We start from the raw sequence: 11,535 nt of genomic DNA, 5'->3' as shown, positions 1-11,535 counted from the left end.
AGAGTCCAAGCTCTCGAACAGGGTCACCCCGGAATCACGGTTATACTTTCTTACTTCGGCGTTGTCTGCGTTCTTCGTGGGCAATGATTCTCATTGCTTTTGATTGATAGTGTTTGAGTAACAGTTGACCCATTTCTCTCCTTGTTACTGCTTGAAATATTTACAGGTTGTTGTTGATTTCATTTCCTTAGCAGAAGTTGTAACATCATAATTTGCATCGCTTGTAGCGACCAGAAGGCTTGAATCAACTCCACAATTAAACTTGAATATGGGATGGAAATAATCCTAATCATAAGAACAGTGTTTGTTGTTTTCAAGATCGAGCAGGTGTGAGTGCTCCTCTTCATCCCCCCCCCCTTTCTCCATGAACATTCTTCCCCCAACCCACGGCACACCCTTCATCCTGATAGTTTCTATGGTTTGGAGTGGCGGGCGGATATGAAATGCACGCGGGAATATTTGTCGTGAAGTGTTGTTCCGCTCAGGCGACGCAGGCTATACGTGCTGTCCATGTGTAAGTTTGACGAACTGTTTTGAAAAGAAGAAAACATCGCGTGATGGACAAGCAAACAGAAATACACCGTTAAACAAAAACCACCTCCAAAAATAATAAATAATACTTAGCAAATGATACAAGAACGGAAATGATACGAACCCAAGTCTCATTTGGGGTGACTACAGCGCTGCGTAGACAAATTAAGTAACAAAGTATGTTTGATTCAGAGAAAGGAGTTTATGAGGTGAACAAAAAATGATGATGTCATAGGTGAATGCGGGACATGCTGACTACAGTCCCTGTGCGAATCGCCGACCCCTCCTCTCTTCCTTTTCTTTTCTCTTCTTTCCAAGCTCTCCTTTCCTTCTAACCATGCGCTATTCACCCACTTAATTTTTCGATGTGAATGTATTTGGTAACTCAAAAGGCCTTGATGAGATTTGATACTAATACAAGGTACAGCATTTTGTTTTTGATGAAAAATATAGAAAAGATGGTAAGATTTTTGATGAACTTTCAAAGATGCGTGGACCAGATCAGTCAAAGTATCATATTCGCTATCTTTTCAGTATTTTCTTCATCTTTTACCCTAATCTTTTCCAGTGCCGAATCCTTTATAACCCTGTTGATTTTTGTATCTTCAGCTATATTTTTCAGCCCAACGAGACAGGAAAAATGAAACCAAGCTGGGATCAATTCCAAACCGGGAGTTGAATGCAATTTCTAGCTCAAGAAAACAGATATCTAATTTAGGTCTTTCGTCTCCATCACAGAGGGAGAAGAAAGGAAAATGACCAGGCTGAGCAGAGCTCACAGGGAGGCGAGTTACTGAGCTTTCTGATGTACAAGTCGTAATCTGTCCCTTGTAGAAAGGTTACAGTACGTGATGGGGCTCTCCACTGTGTATCGCGTCCCCGTCCAAAGTGGACTGAAATATCGGGCTAATAGATGCACAGGGAGGGCTCGCTTACCCTCTATTACTCGCTGATATCGGGGTTAAGGGCCCGTATCATTTCCACTGCCAGCATAATTACAGATGTAAATCGAGTGTTGACCCTACACTTAACCAAAAGGGGAAGAGAGAAAGAAGCCGGGATCGCTTCTGCACCAATCCCTCATGCGATACTCACACACAGACGGACACGCACCGTGGAGCGCGCGCACGATCCCAAGCGTAGATTCTTCTATGCATCGATCTCAATCTACACTTGCCTTCACCATTACAGTCATTTTCTCTTGTCTCAACCACCCCCTCCCATCCACTCTCCTTCTTTGCGCATGCATAGTAACCCCCATTTGGTATATTCTTCAACATTTCAATTCAAATTCTTACAGACTTTATGACACTTATTGCCTGATCTCTGCCTCCCCGCTTTTCCCGCGCCATTTTCCATAAAATTTCAGCCGAAGATTAATAAAGAACATGCAACTACGAGGTGGTGACTGCAGGCGATCGCGTTTTTGCGCGCCAGTTTGGAGTGGGTGATTAACACTTCCCATATTGATAGCTCTCAGGCGTTGAGGAGCGCGCGAAGTTGTCTGCTTCTTATCCATGCCTTCGCTCGCCCCGAGGCGACTGGAGCAAGACAATCGCCACAGCCACCGGCCTAAATTTCTGGTGATTCCCGTCAAGAAAGGATCCATCGACACCGGGCCGTCAGTTAGGCTAAATATACTGCATAATTTAAAGCCGTGTTTTAGTATTTGATGAAGGAAAAAAGTGGGATCTCGTCGGGAGAAAGTGGGTAGGATCGCTTTGGCTTGAAAATGATACGATATTGGTCCAATACAAACACTTGAGGTAAGGGTAAGCCTGAATGCAAGCAATAAATGTTGGTTACAAGGAAGGATTGCTTTATTACAGTCCTGTCACTCACATTTTTTCATCAGATACATGACGGACAGTTCGCGGTTTTTGTTTTTTTCGTTTTTTTTTTTTGACAGGGTAAAAAATTGATGTCAGAGAAATCATGAGTGTGTGTCTTGAGAGTGGGAGTGGGATGAAGGTTGAATAATTTGAATGAGATTATTCATGTATAGGAAAAGCAACGACCCTTTCCAAACAGGCTACTTTTTCTTTCTTCACTGCTAAGTCAAGTTTATATTTGAGTGATGGGCTTGTCTTTTGGTTAAGAAATTCTGTTGATTGATGTTTGTTTGTTGATGTTTTTAACCCTCCAATACGGTGGGGTGATTTAAATTTGAAAACTGTACAGTCTGGGATTGAACATTGTGAGGCAGGTTTAACTTCCTGTACCCTACTTTCTATCTGCCTGTACGAACCATTGACACGTGATGCTATCTCGTTCCTACGATGAATGAAAAGGACCGTACTCTCACACAACTTCATGTACAATGAGATAATGCAATGAAACATATCGTATAACACTATAGCATATTAACATTAGAGCAAACATATCACATTGGTATTTGGGTGAATGAATAATTCGGTGACGTGACATTGTGTTCTAACAAAGTACTTTCTTGTAATTAGAATGGTTGATCTGGGTCGGCTCTTCACTCTTTTACGCATGAATACCAAAACTCCGTTTACATTTACTGTCCTATGACATGATATCAATCTGTGCTTTCTTCATCTGACTGTTCTCATTCATGATACTCAGTCCTGGATTATTCGTCTCTTGAATAGATAATCATTCATTCATTCATTCACTCACTAATTCATTCAGTCAGTCGATTGTTCATTGAAAATGGTATGAAGCGAGGTAAGCGTAGTGGTTTAAGATGTACAATTTTGTCCTCCCTTGCAATGAGAGCTGTCGTCTTGGTTTTCTAGGTTAGGGAGCGGTATTAAAGGGCGCCACTTCAAGGATGGGGTAAATTAATGTCCCTTCATTGAATACGTATCTCTTTAACATGCTATACAAAACAAAGTTGTCGATATGTGATGATTACATTGGACACCTCAGGTTTGCGCATCACTCCTTAGCCGAGTTTCTAACAGAAAAAAGAAAGAAAGAAAAAAGCTTCAGCTAATTTTCCTGACATATACTGTATTGCCACAAAACATGCGAGGATGTCATACTTAAGAGAATAATCGTGTCATCAGTGCGATTTGCTTAAGCAAATTACCTATATCCGTAATCTTTAAGTACTGACATATATCACCAAAATAATTAATTGCATTTTAAAAAAAGATTGAATATAAAGATGAAAACTACTTTTTGTTCCAAATAAAGAAATTGTCATATCTATAATTGCTGAAACGTAGTTATAAGTCATAGAAGGAAACAAAGATCATTTTTGCTATTGGAAGTTATGGATGTTAATTATCTTATATATTGATATGAAGAAGAAAAGACGATTAGGATGATGATTATAGGTGACATAATAAAAGGATAATCTCTACATCTTGATAGCTGATAGCCAGGGCTGGTACCCATGGTGATAATAACAATGTAGCATATCCATTATGATTTTTTTCTTCTTTTTTTTATGAAACGCACAAAGTGAGTTCAGAGGCTGTAGACACATAATACACATCGCTCGGCCTGAGAATATTATTTCAACTTTTTAAGTTCAGAGAAGTCTAATGTAATCACCTCTTAATGTTGTCATTTTGCCGATTGATTATGAGAAAGGGGTGTAAATGTCGTATATCGAGTTCAAGACGGATTACAAAATTTCGGAGGCACTGTAATCTTCAAACTGACTTTGTCTGAACAACAAAGTTGATGGAAGCCGACTTAAGTGTACGTGATGGTACACGAGGGAAATTAATTGACCGACATAGTTGGTTGCTCGACAAATAAAACTTTGTCTTTCCTAATTAAATCTTCGTTTTGACCAATTCCAACTTTTGTACATGAACATGAGATATTCAGTGAAGGTCGAACAGAAATGCTGAAATATGACCGTGACGTTTGTTATACTATGTAGAAATTTCGGCAGATGCATTTTTCTTCCATTGTTATTCTGCATCATCATTCAATAACAAACATGAGGTCGTTGACTTACGAAGTATCTTTCTCAACATGATATGCATCATCCCAAAGAAAGAAGAAAACAACGCTTATTTAGGGCAACAGTCTGCTTAATTTCACGCCTGTGACATTTATTGTCGTTTGTTGGGAAATCGTCAGAATCGTCAGCAGTATAAACCCAGACAGGAAGCCGGGGTGCTCGAGGAGGCTGAACGGAACCAGAAGGAGGTTAATGAAAGAATGGGGAACGATGAATGGTCACGGGTGAGGGGAAAAGTTTGGAATATATGAAACAAATACGGGCTTGAATCGGATGTGAATGGGTATTGTTTCCTGAACGCGTTTAAGTCAAGGGGAAAGACCAAATTGTTCTTCCTTTCTGTTCCCCCTTTTTTGTCATATTTTGTTATGAATTGACTGGTGAGGGTTTTTTTTTTCTCTGTCTCCAGTGTTACGCATGTATAGATGAATGATCTACATCTTCAAGTGAAAACTCGAGCAGAAATGTTAAAGGCTTTACAAAGTAAACATATTGTGATTGCAGCACTTTAAAGATCACTACAACTGTATGAAATACTTTTGTGAGTAAAGATTTGATTACGTAAGATCAATTCATCTTTGTTATGTGTCAACTGGCGCCTTTACATCTCCCATCTTAAATTTTGTAAAACATCATATCAAAATGGCATGTGTTCACCAGGGAGGGTGGAGCTTGTGCATTCATTAATTCAGTTTAATTTTCATCAAAATGTATTACAGGGTAGGTCTGATTTTAGCTACAAAGAGGAAGGACACAGTGTTGATTTATGATCATGATAATACCATTAGTGATTTGTGATTACAATAGTTATAATAATGATAATGATATTGATTATTTTAATCACTATATTAATATTGTTAATATTACCATTGATATTATTATTATTATTATTATCATCATTATTGTTATTACAATAATAATGATAATTATTATTATCATTTTCATAATAATTATTACTGTTTTTATTATTATTATTCGGCATTTCAGACATGTGTACATTGGTAAACACAAAACAAATTTGATTCAATATACAACAAATACACTATGCATGATAAATTATATACAACAGAGACAAAGCACAAATGACAACAAAAAAACAACAACAAACAAACAAACCTAGATTGTGACATAGAAAACAGATTCTGTTACTACTACTACTACTACTAGTACTACTAGTACTACTAGTACTACTAGTACTACTAGTACTACTAGTACTACTAGTACTACTAGTAATACTTGTACTACTACTACTACTACTACCACTACTACTACTACTACTGCAACCAATGATAATAATAACATCATTCTAAAATTGACAAGAGTTATAATGTTTTCATCTTTAGACTTTTCTTTCCATTATCACCATTCTTGTTCATCATAAATATCATAAAAGTGTTGTCATGAAGCAAATTCTGCATTATAAGAAAAAATATTGAGTAAGGTCATTACAGTTATATGATCATAATGGTAGTGATGTTATAGCAGCGATAGTACAGGAAATAATAAGAAGAATAATGGTGATAATTAGCAACAGAGATGATTTTTTGTCGTGAAATACTTCATTGATATGTATATTTCACTCAAATACATGATAACCCAACATGTCATTCATTACATTGGTAGTGCCGATAATCACATTCATGGTATAGTTTGGGTTTTTTTTTCCTCACAAAAAGATGTTATGGTTTATATTGGGTACAGTAGCACTATCACATCACCATGTGTTCCAGTTTTGTGCTCTTCAAACGTTCAATAATGATTCACTGTAAGAAGATTTATTGGTCACCTCAAAGAGAGCTGCGTCAATGAACTACATTTTTTTTTTCCTGTGAATTACATTTCCCCAAAACCATGTTGCGTTTTGTCTATCACATAGACCATTGCACATTGATTTAGGTCAAACATGATCGACTGCACGGTTTTCCCAAACTCAGGGCATGAATGCTTGCCAATTCTTCTCTTCTTTTTTTCACCCCAGTTAACAGCATTAGTCATTCTACATTCAACTCCCTCCTGTGTGCCCTACATGTACCGGGGATTTTTTGTGTCGTCATCATGACGTCAGATTACCGTGAGTCGGGTTTTTAACGATATGGAGAATGAATTAATTTCCTTTCCAGTTTTGATTGGTTTGATTCGCGCATGCGCATTATGGAGTATTCGCATTCATTTCTTCATTCATTTATTCATTTATTTTTCATTCATTTATTTTTTCATCTCCAGCAGAACTTGTAAATACATTTTTTTTTCTCACATAAAACATAAGTACATATATGTGTCAACAATTACAAAATATGAAAAATGATATTTATGGATAAACAAATGATAGGGTGGGAACAAAACATTTTGAGGTTTAAAAAATGCAGGAGATGGGGAGGAATGCTGAAGAAGCAATGCTTGTAGGGTGCATTCCTACCAAACATAATAAAACAAATATACATAAGATATCATTGATCTTTCACTTTTGTACATGAAGTTCAATTTACAAAAATGAATCGCACAAATTACGAATAAGAACCTAACTAGCCCTAGACAAACACCCAGACAAATCCAAACACTATGTCGCTGTCATGCAGAAAATAGAGCGTTGAATAGAACGTCGCTGTCATGCAGAAATAGAAAGCATTATCCTCTATACATCACTTTCGGACATTCCTCCTGAATCTAAGTTTGTTTTGTTTTTTTTTTAAATCATCAAAGTTGAGGGTCCCCTCACCGGAATAGGGCTACTTTCCATAATCAATAAAATGCTTAAGATCTGTACGTTTTTATATTTCTGTATTCTTCACTGATTTTTAGAAATATCCATTAGTTGCAAAAACGATGTGGTAAGCTCTGATTTACATGTCACAAAGCCTATCTTTCAGTACAAGATACTGAGTAAGCTGGTATGGTGTAAAGGTGTATGTACAAACTTGTGCTTCTTTGTTTTCCACTAGATGCAACGTGTTTCGAAATTCCTCATCATTATCATCTCACCAGTCTCGTGAAGTCTTATCGAGCAAATTAAAGTAATTATATCTGGGACTAGAAAAAGCCTCAACGGAAATAAATAATACACACACACACACACACACACACATATATATATATATATATATATATATATATATATATATATATATATATATATATATATATTTATATATATATATCTACATTCTCTTTATTCGTTTGGAACACAATAAACTGAAGTCATTACACAAAATCGTTTCTACCATAAGAGGCACCGTTTCCTACTAAGAAAATACCATATTTATTTAATAGAATTCTATTAAATAAATAAATAAATAACTCGATGGGCACTGATTCTTAACACCGTTAACCAGAAGTGAAGATAAAGCTACAGTCAATGGTAAAAATGACCATAATGATAATTATACAAACAGTGAGTACCAAACAAGATTACACTATACGATATCGATAGTAACTGGATATGGTTTGTAAGGGTATTGTAGAGCCTATAAACATCCCTGTCACAGGGATCTATTTTCAATTTCAATTAAATTATCATTTATTTCCATAACAAAGAGATTGAAACAAAATACAAAGCATACATTACACAAATTACATTGCTTTATGAATTATTTTGTTATTTTGTAAGAAATACATAATGCTGTGTGGATCGGAAAATGTATAATAAGATATATGTACAATTAGGTAGAATATCCAAGACGCCCCTTACTGCATAAATTATTCATTCAGTCCTCGCCCCGAGGAGCATTCTAGATTCTATGGTGCAAACATGCCAAATTTATTAACATTTCAATGTTCGTCTTTCTACTGGACGATGGATATGTTCGGATAAAGAGGAGTGTCGCAAATAAAGAGTCTAGCTCATGCATGTGCCGTGATAGGGTTCGAACCATAAACGTTCTCATTGAACGCCACGCCACCTAACCACGTCACCGCCATGACAGCATCTGCTTGCAACCAGCGGACGCATCATCGGTGGGCGCTTAAAATCAGAGCAGAATGTAAGACAGTAAATTCCTGTAATCTGGGCAAAGAAAGAAAAGACCGAAAGTCGCTTTCTCTACAGCTTTATAATCGGAAAATCTGTTATCATCTCTCTAGTTTCAAGAAACCTTTCCTCTCTCGGATTATCACTTATCCTCCGATCTTTGTTCCTGGCTTCAAACTGCTTAGCCCTGATTTCGCGCTGAACTCCATTTTCAATCTCTCATTTTTTCTTATGTTTAACCTTGTTTGTATAACACGAGAACAACTAGTGGGACCATGATTTTCTTTTCCTCAAATCTTCTTCAAGGATCCTTCAAAATAACCTCTTGTAGTTGTTCTCTCTGTTACCTAACAGATATACGGCTGGTTGGAAAGCTTGCCTTTGTAATTTCCGAAGATTTGGTTAAGTTTGTGCCACGCAACCGTTTGTCCGCTATGGTAACACAAGGCCATTATTTCTCCTACATATTTTGGCGGATTTGCAGCTGGTGGCAGGGACAAGAAGAAAGAGGATGAAGTGGCAATCTTTGGAGCGGAGAACAGATGGCTTATGAGATGAGCAGTGAGAGGCTCTGTAAAGCTGCTTAGCAAATCTCTTGTAAGAGCTGTAATCTCTGACAGATTACATCTTGTCCTTTTGCCATGACAATTAAACGAAGAAGAGGAGAAAGGATTAGTGAAGAAAGCGGGAAAGATATATGTGCAGATCGTAATGCTGGTGCGTTTATTGGTACTGATTTTTAGCAGTAAAAAGAAGACAGACTCTTTATGGACGTCACTGTGACGTCATGCCTTGATGAGACAAAAATGATCACAGACGGAGTGGAAGAACAAGACATAATGGAAGAAATATACGAAATATAAGAAATATTTCTCAATCATTTTGGTATAACAAGTCTACCTGCTTAGAAATGAAATATTTGATATGAGTTTACATGTTTTCCTTTGATTCTTTGTTTTTGATGAAAAGTGATCGTCATGAAAGTCATATAACAAGTCAAGCTCTCATATCAACCATGTTTGTCTAATATATATATATATATATATATATATATATATATATATATATATATAATATATAATGTAATATAATATACATATATATAATATAAAATGTAATATATAATATGAGAGATAGAGAGAGGGGTAACATGTACATGTATGTAGTCTTCATGTATGCCTAGGAAGACATAGCCACCACGTTGGTTCCATTCATAATTCAGTTTACACCAATTATCAACAAACGTCACACCTAATTGGTATTTTAACCAAAAGACAGTTTAAGTAGTTACTTTCGACCGTACCGAAGGCTGTGGGTAATTTCGATGGTTCAGCTTGTCGCACCTCGCCATCCCTGGTAGAAAGAATCGAATAATATGAGAAAGTTTACCTAAAAGCTTTCACAATATTTGGCACACAGCTTGAAGGTAATGACTCTTTCGACATAATTAGCGCAAGTGGTGGTGATGTAAGCCTAAAATGGGGTAATTTTCCCATCCATCTCAATGTCTAAAAGGGGGGATGTTGTGTTTCTTATGGCGATTACATCTAGAGAATTTAGAGAGAGAGAGAGAGAGAGAGAGGAAGAGAATGAAAGAAGGGGACACAGAAAGATTGATTGGTAAGATGGATGGAATTAGGAAGCGCAGCATCTATTCTTCATCCCTGTGATGATAATCCGATACTCACAGTTCGATTATATCTATATTGTTTTATTGCATATTGTTGCCATTGAAGAATTCAGGAAACAAAAGTATTACACATTATGTATTTTATACTTTATCATTCATGTCATTACTTCTTGAGCGTTCCTCCTCATTTCCAGCAATTCAGTATATCAAAAGAGCTTTTTTTTAAATCTTCTTTTTTAATTGCATACTTGTTAATTTCATTTATTGTGCGTTGTAATGTTGATATAATTATGCACAGAAATGAATGAAATAAAAGCTCTAAGATTTCTTATGAGACATGATATGATATCATTAAAAAAATGTCAAAATTTCAATTGAAATTGATTGTGTTTGCTGTTGTTTTAAGTTTCTTTTCGTAAATCAAAGTTTAATTGAATAAACCTATGCAACCGATCTGTCTACGTAATATACTATATGTAAAATGCATACGCGCACGCACCCACAAGTACGTACGTTTGTATGTATCTACGCTCCATTTCACTTTTCCGTGTTTCTCTCTACCCAAAAATGTTTTCTCTCTCCCGAGATACCAATTCTGTACAAGTTTATTAGGTTTTCAGTAGATTCCTTCTGCTAAAATACGAATTTTTTATCAAAAATTCATGTCTCATAAAAAATCTTAGACCTTTTATTCCATTTATTTTATATTTTCCATCAAGTTACACAGACACTTTTTTTTCCGTATCATATTACATGGCAAACCTTTAGATTGTACTCTGGTTTGCATATCCATGATATCTGCTTGCTTACTTAAATGAGACCTAATTTCAGGTTTCTAAAATTTTTTCGGTGAGATAGTGAAAAACCTCTTATGAAATATGAAATATCATGTAATTCTATGAATGTTTATTTGATGAAAATTGGTTTTGAAATGTCCGAGATATCCAAAAAAGAGCGATTCTAATAAAGTGTGGGACCCACATTTATTATGATCGCCTTGTTTTACTTTGTTTTTGGATGTTTCAGTCATTCCAAACCCAATTTTCATCAAATAAACTTTGAATTCCTCTTAAAATGGTATGCTCTGAACTATATCATAAGTGTTTCTTGGTATCTCGCAAAAAGTTAAAAGCCCAATTCTCATCTCCACCAATACTGTACCATCCCTTTAAAATCTGGCAATCTCCACTTGAAAATTGTCGCACTCGCTTGCAATTGCATGTTTATGTGTTATTCATCACCAGTTATGTTTCAAGTTTTAAAATATTCTGTGTGTGAGTGTGTGTGTATGTGTATTTACGCGAAAACTGTGAATGAATTTGATTTGAATTGAATTGAATTGGCTGTAACGATTCAAATCACTCGGCAACAACGTTTAAAGCCACTATTTACTATTTTCAGATTAAAAGAAAAACAGCTTTATTGCTGTTCTAAAATGTGAATCAGAGATTAAAACAACCA

The sequence above is a fragment of the Diadema setosum genome, chromosome 1 (assembly GCF_964275005.1).
Source record: "Diadema setosum chromosome 1, eeDiaSeto1, whole genome shotgun sequence".
NCBI lineage: Eukaryota > Metazoa > Echinodermata > Echinoidea > Diadematoida > Diadematidae > Diadema > Diadema setosum.
The sequence above is the reverse complement of the archived record's forward strand: the minus strand, read 5'-3'. Positions refer to the sequence as shown.